Here is a 22,756-nt window from a genome sequence, read left to right on the forward strand (position 1 = left end):
TTTGTAGAGAGTCTTTGTGACTTGTTGAGACAAAAAATGTACTCCCTCCGTCCCTAATAAGATGACCTAGTTATAGTTTGCACAAATTTTAAGGTAAGGAGGAAAGTGGAGTATATTTAACTATTTTTTACAATTATACCCTTATGGGCAATAATTAGTAAAATTTAGAAACGATTTATCTCTTAAACTATACCACGGGCTTTTATAAACTCTATACCATTGAAAAGCATTTTAAAACACCTACGCGATGAATATAAACATGACTATCAAATTATACATATTTCTTATAGAAAAAATAATCAATTAAAATGGTAGTTTTAGAAATATCCCTTGATTAGTGAAATAGGTCATCTATTTATGAGACAAAGTTTAAAACCAAGTAGGTCATCTTATTAGGGACGGAGGGAGTATAATATCTCTTGAAAAATTCAATATGTCTACCAATTTTTTTTATCCACATTACAATGTTCATCAAAGTATCGTGAATACCTAATGAAAATGAAAAAAAAAAAAACTAATGAAATATGTGTCCATTTTCTAAATAAATCTCATCATAGTTGTTTTATGCCTAAATTTTCATTCTCTTTATTCCACTCGTCCTACATGTTATTTGTTGTCCATGACATTTGTATGCGATAGTTTTTACTTTTTTTTTTTAATCATATAGTTCAGAGGTGGTTATAAAGGCATCACAAGATTACACAAAAGACAAAAAAATGGAACTCTCCATCATTCCGTTAACAGGGTTATCTCGGCTATGATGTTCACCAAAATTCCCTTTTTTTTTATTAGAAAATTCTCAAATTCTCACGTCTCCCAAAATATCACCTCTTTGGGAGAGACTTCTACCATGCCTATTTTTCAAAAAAAGTCTCTCCAAATCTCTGAAAATTACAAATCCATGACTTTCAATTCTATTTCGAATAACAGGAGTGTTTGAGTGACTCTTACGAAATCATAATCCAATGACATGGAGTTTCGGAGAATTTAAATGACTTAAAAAAAGTTTCTAACCAATAACAAGAGACATTGAGAGACTCTTCAAAAATCTCAATGTAATAAGAATAGATTTGGGAACTCCCCAGAAGTCATTTGAAATTTCATGTGACTACCTCCCTGTAGTAACTTTTATTCTATATATCTCGATAATGTAGCTAATGAAACAATAGTAGAGGCTCCAAATTCTACTTATTATCTATTTTGTTAGATTTGATTAATTTTTTCTATTTTTCCTAGCCTTTTCTGAGTTGTTTTTTTTGGGTTTTTTTTGGGTTTTTTTATTTTTCCATTTGGTTTCTCTTGTTCATCTTATTCTTTTGGTTTTTTTTTTTTTGTTTTTCCCTTTGGTTTCTCTTGTTCATCTTAATCTTAGTAAGTTTGATTTGATGAACTTTTGCAATAATTGTTGTTAGAATACGGGTATCCAACTCAAAACCAAGTGGCAATGAGTGGAGAGGCCCGAGGGATTATAAACCGCGGGGTCTTAGATTGACCAGATAATGTGGGATTAATAATCTCAACACGACCCTCACGTGTAGCCTCGTTGGATCTAACACGTGGACAAAAATTAAATCGGGTGACGCGAAATGATGACTCGTCGCAAATAGCCTGCTCTGATACCATTTAGAATACAGACATCCAACTCAAAACCAATTGGCAGTGAGTGGAGAGGCCCGGGGAATTATAAATCGCGGGATCTTAGATTGCCTAGACAATGTGGGACTAATAATCTCAACAATTGTTGTGATTTTTTTCAGCAACTAAGTTTTATGATTAAGCGGGATTTTTTTTTTTTAGATCTTTATAGTCTTTGTGATCGGAAGTTCACTAGTCAATAGAAGTAATCGCAGTTTATCGTACTGAAGCTACATACTAATTTCAATTTAGTTAAAAAAAATGGAATGGATGGCGTCCTACATTGATAATACATCACTTTAGATTTGTCATAACATTATGGATTCACACTATTTTCAGCCAAGTCTCCGGATATTTTCGTCCAAATTTAAAGTAATCCATTGGAGGAAATACTCCTTAAATCCAATTTCCTATTTTGTCAACTCATAATCCTGCTTAGCTGCGGCTAATAAGAAAAATGCAACGAAATCAAATATATGTACTGTAATATGTTCATTGTAATCTTTAACGGTTTGACCATCGAAAGTGTAAGAGTGCCTAATGAACAAAATCATACTTACTAAATACTACCTCCGTCCCAAATTAGATGACCTGGTTAGTTTTAGATTTTGTCCCATAAATATAGATGAGCAATTTCAATTAAACGGGACGAATTTTCAAAATTAACCTTTTCTCATTCAATTAACACTTGTTCTTTCCGTCTCACTCTCCATCTCCCCCTTCATTTCTTTTCTCAGTCTCACTCTCCATCTCTCCACCGTCATATCACCACTACCACCACCAAACGAAACCTCTTCTTCTCATCAACCATCAAACAAAACTTCTTCTTCTACCACGATAACCAGCATCACCTTCATCATTTTCATCTTCTAATCTTCATCTTCTCCGTTATGAGTATTTTCTAACTTCAATTTTTAATTGAATCTGATAAAAAAGATTGCATTTTTGGTATAAAAGTAACATATCCTTTGTGGGTTTTTGATTTTATGAATAAATCTTCCAAACTTTGAAGCTAAATATGATATAGGATTTAGATCAAAATTTCAATTTTTGCTTCATTTTTCATTTTGAGCTGTTGAGTTTTGATTTTGTTGTTTTCCTGTAAATCAAAGAGATATATTGTTCATCAACCTTCCAACCAAGCATTAAAGTACATGTGGTGAATAAATCAAATTTCAAGTACATGCAGTGCTTAGAACCCGAAAATTTGGTACAAGGAGGTGTATATTGTTTTAGATAGTATCAACGTTAATATAACAAGAAGTTTAGAAGCCAAAAGATGAATTTTATAGAGTACTTGAGTTTGAGGTCTTTGTATGTTAGGCGAACTTGTACATGCAATCCTTCAGTGTGTTATTTAACCTTTTCGGTGTAAAGAGAATTTCATGCTTTCACTAATGTATCACATCAGCTTTCTAGTTTGTGATAGTCATATTTGTTCGATTGATGTTGTTGCATAAACATATTGGAGTGTTCAAGTAGCTGTTAGTTGGGTATTATCTGAGTGCTTTGGGAGAGAGAATTTGTTAGTTATTGCCGAAGATGTTAGAGCGTAGCTCGGTTTAACATACCAAGCGTTGGTATGTCAAGTTTGTTGTCACATTTTAGTGTGTCGAAACTCATCTAAAGTCGCCTGATTATATACTAGAGTCAACTTCGTTTAGGTTAGACTAGAAAGTCTAGGAATGTTGAGACATACAAGTATTACTCCGAAGACCCGAAGAATGTAAAGAAGAAGCGAACTACAACGACAACATCATCCTTCCTCTTGAGGTTAGTAATATTGACTTGAAATGTTTCATTCCTAACGTATCTTTCAAGTCGTGCTATATTGAAAACATAACTGCGAAGCTGTATACACTGTACATATTGTATAATACTCTAGTAATGTGACGTGGTCATATTTGTATGATCATAATATTAGGAAAATAGACTACGAAGTACAACACTTATCTTTTGAACTTCGAAGATATGACATCGACATAATCTTGTATATACTGTTATGATTATGTGAATGGGTTATGATGAAGATTTCATCCTAGGAAACAATGTTTTACATTTGTTTAAAGGAAGTACATTCATGAACTTGTTTTATGAATAGAAAGGGAAATTGTTAGGCTTATTGGTACGACTATTCATTGCAAATCTTTGGATTACCGATATGCGTGAGATGGTAGAACCGATCGTAACTTTGTTATGTATCTTGGTATAACTAATCACAATGGCTAACTTATGATTTGGTATGACTAGTTTTTATTAATTGGTGTAACCGATCCTAAGTAATCACCATGAGATGGCATGATCGATATTTTTAATTGGTGTGACCGATCCTAGTAATTGGTGTGATCGATCACAGTGTGTTGTGTAATCGATCCTTGTAATTGGTAACCGGTCCTAGTAATTGGTGTAACCGATCCTGGTAATTGTTGTAACCGATCCTGGTAACTGGTGTGGCCGATCACAAGCAATACCATGAGTATATGGTAACCGTTCTTGGTAATTGATGTAACCGATCCTGGTAACTGATGTAAACGGTCCTGGTAACTTGTGTGACCGATCACAAGTATTTTCATATTAAGGTATAACCGATCCTAGTGATTGGTAGAACCGATTGAACCCATGTATGTGATTCGATATTTGATCAATCACATAGTGATTTTGGAATACAGGTGAACCAATTCTAAACTTGTTTGGAAGTGTGGTATAACCGATTCCAAGAATGTAAATCCATGTAAATATGAATAAGGATTTACAGTGAAAAGATGTCAACATACTTTGAACACGTACAATAACTCTTATCATTTATTGTTCAAAGATATTCCTTAGTACTCAAGGAGATCTTATGCCGAAATAAATTGAAAATCTTTTAATTAAGGTTTTTGGTTTTATATGCTTTAATTACCAACAATTAAATGCATATCTCTAGAGGATAAAAATTAGTAATGTACATTTACTAATTGGAGATTTTCTATTGAGAGATTTCGGAAATTTTGGACAAGCATTTATTGGAATTAGGAAAACCAAATTTTGCTATTCATTGCATATCTTGAGAATATTTTTGGTTTTGAAAATTCCTTGGTGTCCAAACATCCTTGGTATGAATACCTAAGTTTGCATTTCTAGCAAACTATCCTAAGAGCCAGGCAAACTTCATTTTTGTTTTTTCTGGTGGAGCCGTCTATTCCGAGAGAAAAGTATCCTAATTAGGTGAAATATCTGACGACCGCTCGTTTAAAGACTTATGTGGGATCAAGAAGCTCTACATATAACGTTGGTGGGAAACTAGATAATTGCATTTTTATTAGTTTTCGATTGATTTGATTGAGTAACGGTTGTTGAAACTTTGATTGCACCTAGTTTGTTTATTTTTGAGAATCTTCTCTTCTGATATAAGATTCAGTCAAACTAGATCAAAGTATCGACAGGATCTTTAGAACTGTTTGTAGATATAAAAACATCTTGTGACAATCCATTGTTAACAGACTCCTTTCGGTGTGTGATTGATTAGTCGTGATGCAGTTGATGAAGATCCCGAGAAATTTGAGGATGTAGTAGGGTAAAAACTGATTCTGCTGAAAATGGTAAATCGGGTGTTCCGCCGAGAACCGAATCTAAACCCTAAATAAATGTAATGCACATGAGTACTTTAGATTCGAGAGATCAATCTGTACAATTCTGGCATAAACCAAGAAATGGTCATTCCATTCTTGCTTCGGTCACAAAATGAAGGAGAAGGGTTGATATTAGGGAGGGAAGCAAAAAAGGTGTTGAGATCAAAATGATAAACTATGAAAGTGTGGTTGTTTTATGACTTGTATCGAAACGTAGAACCTGCTTGTAGAATGTAAGCTATATGTTCTTGGTATTTTCTGGATACTTGTATTAATGAACTCTTGTTGGTTAAAATAGATTGAAAATCTATTTATATAAGTCATAGTCTAACACACTCTGGTCTCATAGGAAGTGGAAGTAGTTGAGTGATGGAGAAGTGGGGATCGTGTAGAATGGTGAAAACCACGTCGCCACTATGAGGGGGAGCTGGTTGGTTTTACTCCCACTACTTCTCTACTGCCACTAACTGTCCGCCTTTCTTGACACTTTCTCGTAATGGGCGTGTTGAACGCCGCACGTTGTAAACCGCCAGACCAATACCTTGATGAACATCCCCCAGTTTGTGACATGTTTGATGTCTCGAGTATTTTGTAGAAAATATGTAGCAAGTTACATGAGGAATGGAATAAGTCTTATATGGTATTTGCTGATTGAGTCTTGCTTGCAAGACCTAATTATTTCGACCAATCATGCGCAAGCTAGGCGGCAGACAATCATATATGATAAGTCAAGTCGTGAGACTTGCCACAAAAAATAGCATGTGATGCTTTTAGGTCAAATAATTGAATTGAATTATTTGTGAAATCAATATTTATAAAATATTGTTTGTAATCGGTGCTTGTAAAGTATCGATTTTAAGCAAGCAACTCGAAATTAATCGATGCATATGAAGTGCCGCTGTTAGGAGCGCAACTAACCTACTCTGAGAAGGTGCTTTGAATGACTTTGCGAACTTTTGCCTTTGTGTTTTGAAAACGCATTCTTCTTCCCCTTCTGATAATGGGAATTATTACCAACCTTCTTCTTGAAGTTGGGATTTTTAGGACCTAACGAAAGCTGCAAGGAGCTATTTGAGTAGATTGAGGACAAGGCGATCGGTCCTCATAGGAGAGGAATGGCTGGGATACATTATGACATCTCATTGGTCTGCCTAAAAGTAGATGTAAACCGGTTAAATCAGCTAGCCAAGTTGGATGGCAGAGATGATTTACGACAGTTTATGTTAATTCGTGAAATTTCGTAATCAGAAAATTCAGGCGTGAGACCCGTACTAAAACTGCTTTAGAATTCTTATACGATTCGTATTTTGATGATCCGCCCCTTCATTCTTATCAGAAAAGAATTTCCTATCTTCCTATGCGGGAATATTTAGGTTTTAGCTCGTTTAAGGGGTGAAAACTGCCCGACAGTAAAAACTCAGGAAGAATTCAGGAGAAATTCTGTAAGTTTTCAGTCATGACCTAGCTCGCCTTTTAAGCTGCTGCTTTGAAGCAATTTGATTGGTTAACAGGGAAAAGGGGTCAGCAGAAAACAAAATGTGGCATGGCCGGAGTGTAGGAGCAATTTGATTGGCCAATGGGAAAGGGGGCGGAAAGACAACAATATGGGGCATGGCCGGTCGCTGATAGGCGGCGCCAGTTATGGAAAACCGACCGGCCAAGTGGCGCGGATGCGCCCCTCTTGCCGCTGCCTCTATTTGTCGCAGTTTCCCTTCATTTTTTATTTTTCAACTTTTGGTAGGATGCTGCTCCTACTAGTTCCATGATGGACCAATTTCCTAGTTTGTCTAGGTTTAGTCTCGACCAATAGGGATCGAGATATTATGCAGCCGTTTAGGACAAAAACCTAATTTTTGTAAATTGATAAAATTAGGTAAGAAAAATTGAACTTTTTGAGCCGACACAAAATTAATCAATTTTGGTGAATTTTACACGTTGGTATAAAATCACTAATTTTTATCTTGGAGAGCAGCGCAGGTTGCGCGTCTTTGATTGAGTACCTTCATGCACATTTTAATCCTGACTTCGGGAAATTCATGCTACTCAGCCGAGAATGAACATTAATTTTCATATCACGTCAATATTAAGAGTTCAGCTAGGGAAAGGATAGTCAGCAAGCTCTGCATTAGTAAATAATGCAGACGGGTACTTAAATGAAATTCATTCTAATAAATTTCATAATATTGAATTACATAGTTTATATGTAAGCAGAGAGGTATAGACGCTCATCAACTTCTTGACATCTCTACTTCTTTGCAGAAAGCAGGCATACAAGTATAGAGTTTTACAGTTTTAGCCCTGAACTAAAAACCACCATCAACAAAGGATATTGAAGATGATCTTTGAAGAAGACTGTTCAAAAGATCTAATCCAGAAAAATAGAGATCAATCTTTTGATTTGCTTCAATTATTGCATAAGGTATATTTTTGAATAAAACTATCATTATTTATGAATAAAATTATTTCTTTATAATTTTTCTCGTGATAGTTACCGATTACATAGTCTGTGAATGAACATTTATATTTTTGCTATGTGTATTCGGTTTATGGGATGTCTGATTTCGGTTTTCATAACCTTAATATTCAATCCCATATGATGTGACCCTTATGGTTTGTGTGTATTTATGATTTAGCGGGATGAAGTTCCAGCCCATGTTGGTAGGCTTTATCAAAGGATCATAAGGTGTTCCGATTGAAACTTTTATGTGAAAAGCCACAATATATTGAATCAATTTGTGTTTTCATGAATTTTGTTTAGCATGACATATGTGTTTTGGGTTTTGAACTTTTGCTATTAGCACGCATTAGTCAAAACCGTTTCAACCTTTTTCTGGTAAAGGTTGCTTTTGTTGTTGTTCTTTTGTTCTTACGAGAGGATGACAACACACTGGGGGAGAGTTCTTACTTGAACTTGCGCTTAATGATATATCTTCCTCGGGAGAAGAGGATGCGGAATCTAAGGTAATAAATTTGTTAGTTAATCGTTTTCCTGTTTAAGAAAAGCCTGTTTATATTGCATATATTTTGCTTTTGCTTAACAAAATTTCGGTACAATTGATATTCCATTATTGTGTATGGATGTATGTGGGTATATGATTCAATTGTTTCCGGTTAAAAAAACTGTGTCAATTTATTTGGCTTATTGTTTGGTATCTTCTTTATTGTTGGTTATCAAGTGTTTTTGCTTAACAAAATTCGGTGCAATTGCGGTGCTATATGTTTGTTTCAATTGCTTCTGGTTAAAAAAATAATTGTGCAAGTTAATTTATTTTGGTTTGTATGTATTGTTTATGGCTTAAAAAAATACGGGATCATTTATTTAGTCCAAATTGATTCCGGATAAGAGAAACTAAGTCAATTCTGATCTTAGTTGGACTTATCAAATTGTAGGATTCGGTTATTCAAGTCTAACTGAATGCCTTGACAAGAAAAACTAGTCAACCAACCTAGTGTTTGTCTTGTCTAAAGAGAAAGTTCTAAGTTATTGTCTAAATAATTAGAGCCTGATGAGAGAAATAAAGTTAATTCTGATCTTTATTTTGGTCTTATTGAAATAAGCGATTGTGTGTTTGCAATCGGTTTAACAAGGGAATTAAGTTTCTTAGTCGATTTGTTAAACTATTAGAGAAAATTTCTTCGGGAAATTGTTTCCTTGATGACATATTAGAACTAAATTACTTGTAGTTTCGGTTTTAATATTGGTTATCTAAAGTGGTATGTAAAACCTTCGTGCTTAACTCTCATAGGTTGTTTACAAGTCTTTTAGATTTGTAAGATCCTTTCAGTTTGTCCTTTATTTGCTCGAACCTTTATCATTTTGTGACAAAAAGGGGGAGAAATATATGGAGTAAACAAGTGATTTGCAATCACTAATGAAAGAACAATTGTGCTTAAACGTTATATCTAATGATAGAGTAAAGCATTGACTAAGGGGGAGAAACATATCATAGTGTTGTATAATAATTTTGACTACAAAAGGGGTTTAGGGACAGCCGGTTAAGAGTTTCAGTTTGGAAAAACTCTTAATAGGTTGGTGAATGTGGACCCAATACAAACTCAGTCGGTCATCATAATTAAGGTTAAGAGTTTATGATAAACTTTAATTTGTTTACTTGATCCTAAATTCTAGGACCTTAATGGCTAAGTTAAGGAAACCCTATTCTTGTAGGATAAGTTTGTGACTCCTATATAAGGAGGCCTAGGCTATGAGTTTTAGCTATGGAATCCTCAAGGTAATTCTCGTACAGATGTGAGGGATTCATCCCACCTTTTGGGGTGGATGTGAAAACCATTAATGGTGGAATTAGTATATCATTATGGTGTTTATGGAGTACTTATCGATGTTAAGAGATATGTCGTTATGGAGTATTCATATGGAGATGTTGGTAAGACATCGTGTTGAGGAGAAGATCTTCTTGGTGGTGCTGGATTAGATTATTGGTGTTGAGATGAAGGCGTCCATGGTAATCTATGTCAGGGTGTGCAGAGAAGATCGTCTCGTTGTGATTGATAATGTGGTAAATATTATCTCGTATGGGTGAAGACACTACTTTGGATTTATAGCGCGTTTGTGAGAGTTTTTCGGTCATATTGTGGTGAGTCGATAATTGATTACTCAATTCTTGTGTAATTCTCAATTGGTTCTATAATAAAGAAAGAGGTCGTAACCGTTTGGTGGATGTAGAAAATATATACACATTGTGTATATTGTTGAACCACGTTAAATCCGTGAATACTTTATTTCTTGTTGCTTTGTTTATGGCTTGCATCTGTGTGGTTCTCTTTCTCTTCTTCTTATCCTAGATCGTAGTGAGGTTCATGGAGCAATCCGAGAGATCAAGTATTTCTTGTTAGCTATTTTGTTTCCGCAGTATTAGCATGTAGATGGCTCTGAACCCCAACAATTGGTATAAGAGCTTTAGGTTGGATAGAAGATTTGAAGAGAGAAGTTTTGGGTTTTCCGGTGGTAGAAAATTTTGACGACAAAGGATTTGGTTTCATCAAGTATGTGAGGATTTGATGTTACAGCTTCGGAAGATATATAGTTTGATGTTATCAAGTATGTGTAGGATTTGATTTCATCAGTTTTGGGAACAAAGCAAAGTAAAGCATACTTCTAAAGAAATGGATTATATCAGGTGATCAGCATTCGATGTGGTCAAGATGTATGATCATGAAGTTTTGGTGCTCTACGTTGGAGATTTGACATTGATTCTTATTGGAGCATAAACCCTATGCATGGCTTCAAACACAAGAAGGCAAGAATATCGTAGTTGGGATACAAATATTGGTTTGTATGTTTGTGGAAGTAAAGATGGAATATAATCATGTCAAAGTCTCATTATTATTCCGAACCAAGGGAAACAATAATCTAGTTATCAATCGTTATCAATTAGATCATGTTGCTGATTTTCTTTAACATGAAGTTGAAGAATACGAAGATGAATTCATACTCGTTTTGCCTTAGTTGTTTGTTACGATAAAGGATTTGTGGAAATCTCGTAGTAGGCTTCGTTTTGGAAGTATTAACCGTTGGCCAGGAATTGATATGTTCCAGAAGTGAAGAGTTTGATTTTCAATCTTAGTATTTGAAGTGTGTGGCTACAAATAGTTGCAGGGCATTGATCGTTGGATGAGATGTAATATTGGTTGTGGTGGAGCTATGGATTCTTATTATAGTATAAGAAGCAGTTCGTCAACACAATTTGTAGAGTTTGTTTGTCTGTGTTGAAGTTTGACATTGTGTCGGGTAGAACAATGTTTTGGAGTTTTTCTCGTATTGTTTCCGATGGAGAAGCTAGGTTAATGATTGCTATTAAAAGCTGTAAGAACCTTCTCTTCTTCCTTAATGAAAGTTTATTGTTAGCTAAAATAGAAAAGGCTGTGTTCGTTAGGAACCAGAGTTACAATTCCTGGTAATTGGTGTCCAATTTGTACTGAGAACAATACAGATAGTTTGTGATCTTTTAATTCTTGTGGATGACGTTCAGTGGAAGAGTTATTTTTGGTTGTACACCATTTGAAGTCGATCAGAGCTGGTTGAAGTGCAAGAATGTTGGTAGAAACAGGTTGGTCTATTTGTGTTGCGGATACATTCCTATTTTGGTAAAGACCCGTTGTGAGGAATTAAAAAGGTATCGCTTGGACACTTCAAGAGTTTAAAGAGTAAAGATACAATGCTACATAATATGTATGGTGGTGTGACTATGTAAGCTAGCGCATACTACAAGGAGAAAACACGGTGCATGAATTTGAGAAGGGCTACGATTTCTGCGTGTTTTTCCATCAACCTTTATTATCCATTGGCTATTTGATTTCCTGAAGATCAGTGTGAGAATTTCTATTGGAGAGAGCTACATTATAGCAATGATAATATTTAGGTTTTGCTCGTCTGCTACAGATTGAAATTAATTTCAATAGTGACAGAGCCTGTAGAGATGAAGGTGGAGATTTCTTTTGAGAAATTTGATTCAGCAACGATATAGTTTTCTTCAGGTTATTTTCTCCAAATAACATGAGAAGATAAACATAACAACGTCTTGAATTGCTTGGAGCTTGAGGAAGTTACCAAAGGTTTCATATTATGGCCGGGTGTGATTGGGTCTTTGTATGAGGACGGATTATCAAATTTCGAACGTTGGTTTACGTTTTTGAAAAAAGATTGGAAAAGGGATATGCACAAGAGAGGATGTGTGGCGATATGCATTTTTATGATGGTAACAATGAATTCTTCGACGATGGTCACAGGTCTATCCGAGTCTGATTGTGTTGTGGTTTGACTGTCATGAAGTTGAAACTACATGCTTGCTTAAGAAATTGATAAAAGACTAGATTGACAATTATGTCAAAGCCCGTTGACGTTGCTGAAATGGAAAGAAGTTTGGTGTGTCAGATGTCAAAGTATCTGTAAAGCTGAACATATTTTCTGATATGTATGTAGTGGTCGAAGATATAATAAGCTTTCATGGATGAGTAGAACTCAATTGGTGATATATGGTCGTAGAATCATGATCCAATAGGAGATAGACTCGGTAAAGCAAGATTCATAGAGATGAGCTCGAGATTGGCACGCAGTGGCAATGATCCGTGGATTGGTTGTATTTAGTGCGCAATTAGAGTCATGCTCAATATGCTTTGGTACATACAAGATGGTTAGTTTCCTGAAAGCTATCATGGAGTTTGGTTTATTACAAACTAACGCAAAGTTTCTCGTTAACTCGCTTTGGAGGACATGCTCATAGAAAGGAGCAAGTGTGTGATCAGTTTCAAGAAGCAATTGGCTTGGCTGGAGTTTAGAGACAAAAATGAACATTGTGCTTCTGCTAAGGTAATTCTTAGGCAGACAATTAGAGGCTACTGTAGTAGTTTTATTTGGTGATCGAGTAGTTATGGATATCAACCCTAACAGATATGGTGCGCAACTTGGAGTTAGTGGATTAGAAGAGCGACATTAACTCAGGTGGAGCAAGGAAGGCCAAGAAGAAGTTGTTTTCGTAGTATGAAACAAGAAGGATCTAACAAAGGCTCAAGGGCGCATAATGACTGTAGCTAAGTTCGAAGGTAGCATATGGAAAACAATCGTGTATGATCTGATTGAGTTGGCACACAATACACCTATAATGATGTCAATCAATGTGGAGTTGTGGACATAAAGGAGTAAGGTGTATTTTCTCAAGATGTTGCATAACGGGTGATCATATGACGATGGTTGGTGAGATGGCCAAGATTTTTCGCCGTGGTGGAGATTTGTACAATCACCGATAGGTTGGATTGTTAAGTTTGGTTTTCTCTCTTATGGTGGAGGTTCTACAGAACAATTTGGGTGAACTACATTTCGGCTTGATTCCTATTGAGGATATGTAGGCAACCAGTGATGGTGCAATCGATGTTCAGAAGATGGAGGGATAATAGTTGATCGTCTCATGCATGAATGCATGATCCGAGGTGGAGAATTGTAGGGACAACCGGTTAAGAGTTTCAGTTTGGAAAAACTCTTAATAGATCGGTGAATGTGGACCCAATACAAACTCAGTCGGTCATCATAATTAAGGTTAAGAGTTTATGATAAACTTTAATTTGTTTACTTGATCCTAAATTCTAGGACCTTAATGGCTAAGTTAAGGAAACCCTATTCTTGTAGGATAAGTTTGTGACTCCTATATAAGGAGGTCTAGCCTATGAGTTTTAGCTATGGAATCCTCAAGGTAATTCTCGTAGATATGTGAGGGATTCATCCCACCTTTTGGGGTGGATGTGAGAAACCATTAATGTGGAATTAGTACATCATTGTGGTGTTTATGGAGTACTTATCGATGTTGAGAGATATGTCGTTATGGAGTATTCATATGGAGATGTTGGTAAGACACCGTGTTGAGGAGAAGATCATCTTGGTGGTGCTGGATTAGATTATTGGTGTTAAGATGAAGGCGTCCATGGTAATCTATATCAGGGTGTACAGAGAAGATCGTCTTGTTGTGATTGATAATGTGGTAAATATTATCTCGTATGGGTGAAGACACTACTTTGTATTTATAGGGCATTTTTGAGAGTTTTTGGGTCACATTGTGGCGAGTCGATAATTGATTATTCAATTCTTTTGTAATTCTCAATTGGTTCTATAATAAAGAAAGACGTCGTAGTTGTTTGGTGGATGTAGACAATATATACACATTGTGTATATTGTTGAACCACGTTAAGTCCGTGAGTACTTTATTTCTTTTTGATTTGTTTATGTCTTGCATCTGTGTGGTTCTCTTTTTCTTCTTCTTATCCTAGATCGTAGTGAGGTTCATGGAGCAATCCGAGAGATCAAGTGTTTCTTGTTAGATATTTTGTTTCCGCAGTATTAGCATGTAGATGGCTCTGAACCCCAACAAGGGGAATAACAAAGATGTTCAGATTGAATATATACCTAGCTTGCCTTTAGGGGGAGTATAAGCTTTTGTTATTTAAATGTCAACAACGACATTTATTGATTGAATATATGTAGGTTATTGTGATGTTGAAACTTAGAATCAAGCGTATGTAAAATGAAATCTTGTAATTTGTTTATCCATATGTATTAAGAGTTTTGTCACTAAAATTGACAAATGGGGAGATTGTTAGAGCATACCACGGTTGAATCCACCAAGCGTTGGTATGTCAAGTTTAGTTGTCACATTTTAGTGTGTCAAAACTCATTTAAAGTCGCTTGATTATATACTAGATTTAACTTCGTTTAGGTTAGACTAGAAAGTATAGGAATGTTGAGACATACATGTATTACTCCGAATACCTGAAGAATGTGATGAAGAAGCGAACTACAACGACAACATCATCCTTCCTCTTGAGGTTAGTAATATTAACTTGAACTGTTTCATTCCTAACGTATCTTTCAAGTCGTGCTATATTGAAAACATAACTGATAAACTGTATATATTGTACATATTGTATAATAATCCAGTGATGTGACATGGTCATATTTGTATGATCATAGTATTAGGGAGTTAGACTACGAAGTATAACACTTATCTTTTGAACTTCGTAGATATGACATCGACATAATCTTGTATATACTGTTATGATTATGTGAATGGGTTATGGTGAAGATTTCATCCTAGAAAATAATGTTTTACATTTGTTTAAAGGAAGTACATTCATAAACTTTTTTTATGAATCGAAAGGGAAGTCATTAGGCTTATTGTTACGGCTATTCATTGCAAATCTTTGGTTACCAATATGTGTGAGATGGTAGAACCGATCGTAATTTTGTTATGTATCTTGGTATAACTAATCACAATGCCTAACTTATGATTTGGTATGACTAGTTTTTATTTATTGGTGTAACCGATCCTAAGTAATCACCATGACATGGTATGATCGATATTTGTATTTGGTGTGACCGATCCTAGTAATTGGTGTGACGATCATAGAGTGTTGTGTAATCGATCCTTGTAATTGGTAACCGGTCCTGGTAATTGGTGTAACAAATCCTGGTAACTGGTGTGACCGATCACAAGCAATACCATGAGTATATGGTAACCGGTCCTGGTAATTGATATAACCGGTCCTGGTAACTGATGTAACTGGTCCTGGTAACTTGTGTGACCGATCACAAGTACTTTCATATTAAGGTATAACCGATCCTAGTGATTGGTAGAACCGATTGAACCCATGTATGTGATTTTATATTTGATCAATCACATAGTGATCTTAGAATACATGTGAACCAATTCTAAACTTGTTTGGAAGTGTGGTATAACCGATTCCAAGAATGTAAATCCATGTAAATATGAATAAGGATTTACAGTAAAAAGTTTACACGGAATATGGATTTACAGTGAAAAGATGTCAACATACTTTGAACACGTACAACTATTATCATTTATTGTTCAAAGATATTCCTTAATACTCAAGAAGATCATGTGCCGAAATAAATTGAGAATCTTTTAATTAAGGTTTTTGGTTTTATATGCTTTAATTACCAACAATTAAATTCATATCTCTAGAGAATAAAAATTAGTAATGTGCATTTACTAATTGGAGATTTTCTATTGAGAGATTTCAGAAATTTTGGACAAGCATTTATTGGAATTAGGAAAACCGAATTTTGCTTTTCATTGCATATCTTGAGAATATTTTCGGTTTTGGAAATTCCTTGGTGTCGAAACATCCTTGGTCTATAAATACCTAAGTTTGCATTTCTAGCAAACTATCCTAAGAGTCAGGAAAACTTCACTCTTGTTGTTTTTGGTGGAACCGTCTATTCGGAGAGGAAAGTATCCTAATTAGGTGAAATCTCTTACGACCGATCGTTTACAGACTTATGTGGGATCAAGAAGCTCTATGAGTACCATTGCTGGGAAACTAGATAATTGCAATGTTATTAGTTTTCGATTGATTTGATTGACTAACGGTTGTTGAAACTTAGATTGCACCTAGTTTGTTTATTCTTGAGAATATTCTCTTCTGATATAAGATTCACTCAAACTAGATCAAAGTATCGACGAGATCTTTAGAACTGTTTTTAGATCTAAAGACATCTTGTGATAATCCATTGTTAACAGACTCCATTCTATGTGTGATTAATCATAAGAGATTCAAGTGGTGTTGTGCAGGTGTTTATTGAAGATTAAAGAAGATTTCTTATTTGGTTCTCATATCTTTGGGTGTGCAGAAACCTTGATTGGCTGGGATCCAACTAGAATCGAATTTTTTCGATTGATTAGCTGCGTGAGATCGGCATCACTTTATAGTTTCTTGTTGGAATCTATATCGATTGATTGCGAATCTAAACTTGACTACTTTGGTAGTTATTGGATAGATTGATCTAACTAGGCAAAGGAGTTTATTAGATTAAACGGAAGAGCCTTTGCGTATTACTTGAGATATCTTTATCTTGAAAGAATGGAAAGAGTTTTTACCAAACAGATTTGTTGTTTCTTTACTGTTTGGAATACGATCCAAAGGAATTGTTCCAGTGCGTCCACTCATTGAAGTAGGAAGCGCAGGGATACTGAGGAAACTAAGTGAACTATGGGTAGTTGCTTGGTCTCAACTATACGAAGTTGGTGTAAATTTTGTATAACGGCTTAATTCTGAGAGTATTCAATTCTGGACTAGGTACCGGGGTTTTTCCGCACTTGCAGTTTTCCTGGTTAACAAAATCTTGACGTGTCTTTTACTTTTCTATTTCCGCAATTATAATTGTTATTATAATTAAAAGTAAAATACACAAACATTAACTCGCATATACTGTATAGTGATCCCATAAAGTTTGGTTAAGTCCTAACCTATTATCAAGTATCATACTTCGTTGTTGTATTGTCTCGATCTTGTATCCATAGTCAATCACACAAGTTATCTTGTTGTCGTATTGTCTCGATCTCCTATCCATAGACTTATAGTCAATCACTTTCGGTAGAGGACTTATAGGTTGATAAATAAAAGATTGTGGTGTATTTGGGTACCCTCGTCTTTTCAGAAGAAAATGTTGAAGCTCTTTCACTGGCAGATGTAGTTGGTTTATTGGAATCAGTAGTTAAGGCCGTCAATGAATACTTAGCTAAAACACCTAAATATGGACATAAAGGACCCAATGGATCTCTTATCACTTCAGAAGTTCTTGAGGCTATAAGCAGATGCACCTCATCAGGGGCTTCTCAGAAAAGACATTGGGTACTTGATCCTGTAGATGAAACGCTGGGATATGTACGTGGTGATCAATATGCTGTCGTTTCAGCTATGATAGAGGATAGTGAAGTCGTGATTGGAGTTCTCGGGTGCCATAATTATCCAATGAAGAAGGATTGGTTAAAGTATTATCATCATGATTATCGAGAAATTCTGAAGTTGTCCCCATCCTCATCTGAATCATGGAACAAAGGTCGTGTGATGTATGCAAAGAGAGGTAGTGGGAAGGAATGGATGCAGCCTTTGTTTACCAAACAGAGAATCTTGTGTGGCCAAACTCAGCGAGGCAAATTCGGGTTTCAGCAATTGATGATCCTGCACTAGCAACCTTCTGTGAACCAGTTGAGAATGCCAATTCAAGCCACTCATTTACAAAGGGACTGGCACAAGAATTAATATCCAAATCCCTATCTATCGGTGTATAATTGCTTGCTCTGGAACTTCACTTCTTGATAAAATAGTCAGGGTGGTTGACCTTAGCTAGGACTCTTCTAATCTGTGAGAAATTAATATCCAACTCCCTATCTATCCCCGGGGATGCAGCGTGTCTTTAACTTGGCAGGTAAGGACATTATAATTTTATAATCTATACTTTGGTCTATCTATTTTCTTCCTTTTCTTTCATAAATCCTGAAGATTTTAGTTATGGGTTTGGGCGGAGGTATACTTGATAGGCCGTTCAATATTGATAGTTAACATCAATTTTCTATCAGGCTAAACATTAAAGATGAGAATGACTCTACTTGGGTTGAAAACTCATCTTGCTTTATTGAAAGTTAATAGTAGACTGACTCTTTTATGTTTTCTGTGTGAACACGTAAATCACGAAGGCATCTATATGTTCACAAACAATATTCAAATTCTAGGTACCAACTCGTGCTGATAATACAATGGCATTGATTCCTTGGCTCAAAACCTTCGGGTTTATCATAGCCTCATCTAAGAACACTGCGAGTGGCGTTTACGCAAGGGGAGATAAAGAAAACGAAGCATAAAAGTAAAACTCATGAAGCGTTAGACAAAAATAAAGTGCTGAAGTGTAAATGAGACCGGGATTTACGTGGTTCAGCACTAAGGCCTACATCCACGGGGCTGTTGTTTCACTATGTACTTGATGATTACAAAGATAGTCGAGTGACTTTGTAGTTTACATAGGTCCGTCTATTGTAAAGGACTAACTTACACTTACAATCTTTTCTCTCTCTCCTTCTCCCCCCGTTTTTCCGATCCCTTTACTCTTGGTGGAGAGAGGGTATTTATAGGGTTAGAGTGTGGGACCCATCTCTGAGGACCGTTGGAGCCTTATCTTCTTGTGTTCTGTGTCCATCCCGCGGGGGTCTTCGTTTATTACTTCATCACGCAGAGTCGTCTTCGTTCGTTCCACGGGTTGATCGACACGTATGTTGCTCAGAGTGTTTAATGCGGGTAGTTGAGGTGCCTGCTCGTGTCAGGCAAGTGTCTTCTGCCCCTGTTACATCTGTGTCAGTTCATTTTCTCTCCACCGTTGATCTTGGCTTCTTTTGGGGATGAGATAAAGTAACTCTTCGGAGTTATCTGGTGCTCCGCAGTACATCGTGTTACCGGTACATCTTTTTAACTTCTTCCCTTAGATTTGTTTGGGCAAAGATCCAACGTCGGCGGGATGAGTATCTTAGCTGTGGGCACATGTCATCATGCTTTGATGACTTTGTCCGCATGCTCTCCACGTATGTTCCTATATACACGTGTTTGATGATGAAATATGTGCACACAATTTGCCCCTTTTCTTCGGGCTTGAGTGTTTAGTGGGAGCATTGAAGAAAACAGTTGTTATATATAATCATCCTCTCTCCTAATAACTTATCCTAGAGACTTGGGCATGTTTCGTATTCGTGCATTAACTGCTCATTTAATGGGCACGTTTCCCATTCCTCCCTTAGCTTCCTTCTCTTTCTTTCGAGTATATTAAGGAAGGGAGAAAAATTAATTTCATTCTCTGTCATTCTTTGTTCTTCAGCCATTAAATTCTGTCTTTCTTTGTTCTTCAGTCATTAAATTCTGTCTTTCTTTGTTCTTCAGTCATTCAATTCTCTGTCTTAGCATTTATCACGCTCCCTTCATTGTTTCTAGTTTGTTTCGTTATCTGTCAGTCTTCATTCTTTGTTCTTCGACCATTAAATCCTCTGTCTTAGCATTAATCACGCTCCCTTCTTCATTGTTACTGGTTTGTTGTCCTCTTCCTGCTGCTGTTTGTGGTGGTAAGGTTTCTTTTCTTTGTTCCTTTTGTTTTAAGTTGTGTCGGTTGTAAATTTGCTGCTGTTGATCGTTTTGTAGCCTCCCATTTTTGCTGCTGTCGTCCTTGTTTGTGATGAAGAACCCTTTTCTAATGCTTGTATGCTAGTTTGCCCCTGTTCTTCGTCGGAAATCAAGGAGGCCATTGTTTTACGTGTATTGAATGAATTTTTGAGTTTGGGGTTTTTAGGGTTTCTGTGCTATGTTGAGATGGACTTCCAATTTTGTGGTTTTTGATCTTTGGTAATGACCTTGTGTTTGTTTCTAACTTTTTTATGTCGTATCTCTTCGCAGCCATGTCTGACCGTCCGCGTTCTCCTCATCAAACTGCGGGTTCTAGTCTACCGATATCTCCTCCGCGCAGAGAGTCTCAAATGGATCCCCGTGGTATTAGAGTTTCTTGTTCAGGGGCGAAGGCCTCTCTTCCCAGGAAAGATGGTCCTTCAAAAAATCCTTCCGGGTCTCGAAACGCTGCCGAGCGTGGGGTTTCTTGTCCTCGTGATGACGTTAGGTGTACGCAGACACCTCCTCGTGCGGTTGCTTTTGATGTTCCTCCGCTGTGTTCAGTAGTGCCTGTGCAGTACCCTCTACCTCCGCCTCCAGTACTTCCTCCCAAAGGGAAAAATACCAAAGGTTGTGTCCCAAGGACTGAATCGTCTAAAAATCCTTCTTTGAAAAGACGAGCTTCCGAAGCTTTTGTTGGTTCGTCTGACCCCGCGGAACAGGATGAGGCTGCCCCGGTGATACGCAGTGTTCCGGTCAGCAAGAAGAAAGTGACGTTCAAGCATATTGACCTTGAAGTTTTCAAAGAAAAGCATGAGCTTCAAGCCTTCGAGGTTCGTTTCTATGCCCCTGAAGATATTACTTATGAGCTCCTCTCGAAGTATCAGTTTGACGAGTTCCATCTGTTGACTACGGTTGGAGCTTTCGAGGCGGGTCTTATGCTGCCGTTATACAAGTCTGGCGACTCCTTCTATTACGATGTGCTTGCTGGTCGTGAAGGCTCTTCTACCAATACTCACAGCCGTTCCGTGTCGCAATTATCGGGGAATTATCTCCGTGCACTGAAGGAGTGTTATCTGCGGAGTAAGGGGCAGACGACGATGACCTGTTACGTTCCAAATCCCGCGAGAGGGAATGGTACACTCCTGAAAACTTCAACAACTCTTTTGGCGATTACGTCAATAGTAGGAATCGTAAGCCGTGGAGTGTAGCCTTCGGAATCTTGCTGCTCCTCGGGTGAGATTCGTCTGTTAAGTGAGGTCAGCGATGCCAAACTGAAGTATGTTCCGGGCACCGAGGGGTCTAGTCAGCGGAAACTTTTTCCGGCCGTGAGAGGATCAAGCGTGACCATGACTACGAGTGGCACGCTACTGTGATCGAAGTCGTTGGCCTTGGGCGTACGGTTGGATTCCCGGTCCACGCGGTTGGCGTCCTTCTGGGAGTAGCAAGCCACGTGAATCTCCTCCGGCTCGTTATGGAGATTTCTGTCCCTGGCGTTTAAACTTCGCAGGTATGAACTTTCCTTATGCCCTCGACGTCGTTGAAGGAGACGAGGAGGAAGGTTCTGGTGCCATACTTCCACCGAAGAGTGCCACTACTGCTAAGGTATGGTTATATCAGTTTCTGGCCGCGCTTGGTCGAAAAGTAACTCTGTGGAAAGTAACTGTTCGGGAAGTAACTCTGTGGAACATGTGTTGGTTTGCAGGTTCGAAGAAGAAAAAGATTGGGCCGAAGCAGTCTTCTACGATTGTGATGGGTGAGGCTGAGGTTCATGAAGAAGTTACCAGTCCGGCAAACGAAGAGTTTGCCGAGGATGAGATTTCTGATGGGGAAGAACGTATGATACTTCCCCCCTAATGTTGAGGATATTGGTGCGGGTTTTGAAGGGGATGGAGGAAATAATGCCGCGAGCTGATGGCGTGTTCTCGCAGATATGTCAGTCCTGCTGGTGATGCTGCGGGAACTCTCCCCACCATGTCTCAAGAATTCTCGTTTGACCGGGTTTATTCCGCAGGGGATCTCCTTGACGATGCTCTTGATTTTCCTGAAGACTTCTCTCTACTTTCTCCCAATGATGATTGGGATGTGCTCGGGAATCTGGTAAGGACGACGCTGCTGCACAGGACGGGGCGCGGGTGATCACGATGTGCGTGTTGATGCCGAAACTTGTGTTGATGAGGCAATATCAGCCAAAGGGAAGTCCGTGGTTGATTCGCCTTCTGAGGATTTCCCTCACTCGCTGACTTTTGAGGGTGAGGACGCCATAATGGATTGGCTTAAGAAAAAGGGTTTGCTATTTGTCCCTCATCCTGCCCCTGTGATTGCTGGTGAAAAGGATTCCGATGCTTATACCCGTCGGATGATGGAACTCTCGTCCAAGGCGCGGGTATCCGAGATGTGGGGAAAATTTTAGTGTTCCCGAAGCTGCCCTTGTACCGGAGCCTCCTACTTCTGTCGAGGATATGATGGCCATAGCTGACGGTTACCAGTATGGTTTTCCTCAGCAGCGTGTCTTGGAGGTAAGTCTTCGTTCATATCTCTTCGTGACGATTGAATCCTTCGGTGTAATAATGTTTGCCGTTTTTATGTGTAGATGATGAGGAGTGAGCATTGTAACCATGTTCTGTATCAATTCTTCAAGGCGAAATCTTTGAAGCTGGAGGCTAAGCTTCGTCACAGAGAAAAGGAACTATCTGCGGCTGAGGTAGAAATAGAAGAACTGAAGAGAGCCTTAAAGAGAAAGAAAGCTGGGTGAAGCGGAGGCTGGGCTTCGTTCAGAGCTTACTGTCGTACGTGCTGAGTTAGAGCAAACTCGCGGCCAAGTTTCAGCTTTCACAGGTTTGATTCTTTTTCTCTTTTACCCTCGCAGTGCGTCGTAATTCCTCTATTCCTTAGTTGTTCTGTCTGAGTCTCCCCACCCTATCTCCAGTGGGTGGCGTCCCCGAGTTGATATGGCTTCGAAACGAAAGGGCACGGCAAAAATCTCGTATCAAGAGCTGGTCGAGAAAATTAAGAGTGAAGCCAAAAAGTGGGACGCGCGGGCTGAGGTATGGCGCGAAAGGCAT

General features: G+C 37.7%; 1 pseudogene; it reads left to right on the forward strand.

Moving 5' to 3' along the window:
* The first annotated feature begins 2,914 nt into the window (after positions 1 to 2,914).
* On the forward strand, positions 2,915 to 17,842 carry LOC113315828 (annotated as a pseudogene).
* The last annotated feature ends 4,914 nt before the right edge of the window (positions 17,843 to 22,756 follow it).

The sequence above is a fragment of the Papaver somniferum genome, chromosome 10, assembly GCF_003573695.1.
Source record: "Papaver somniferum cultivar HN1 chromosome 10, ASM357369v1, whole genome shotgun sequence".
NCBI lineage: Eukaryota > Viridiplantae > Streptophyta > Magnoliopsida > Ranunculales > Papaveraceae > Papaver > Papaver somniferum.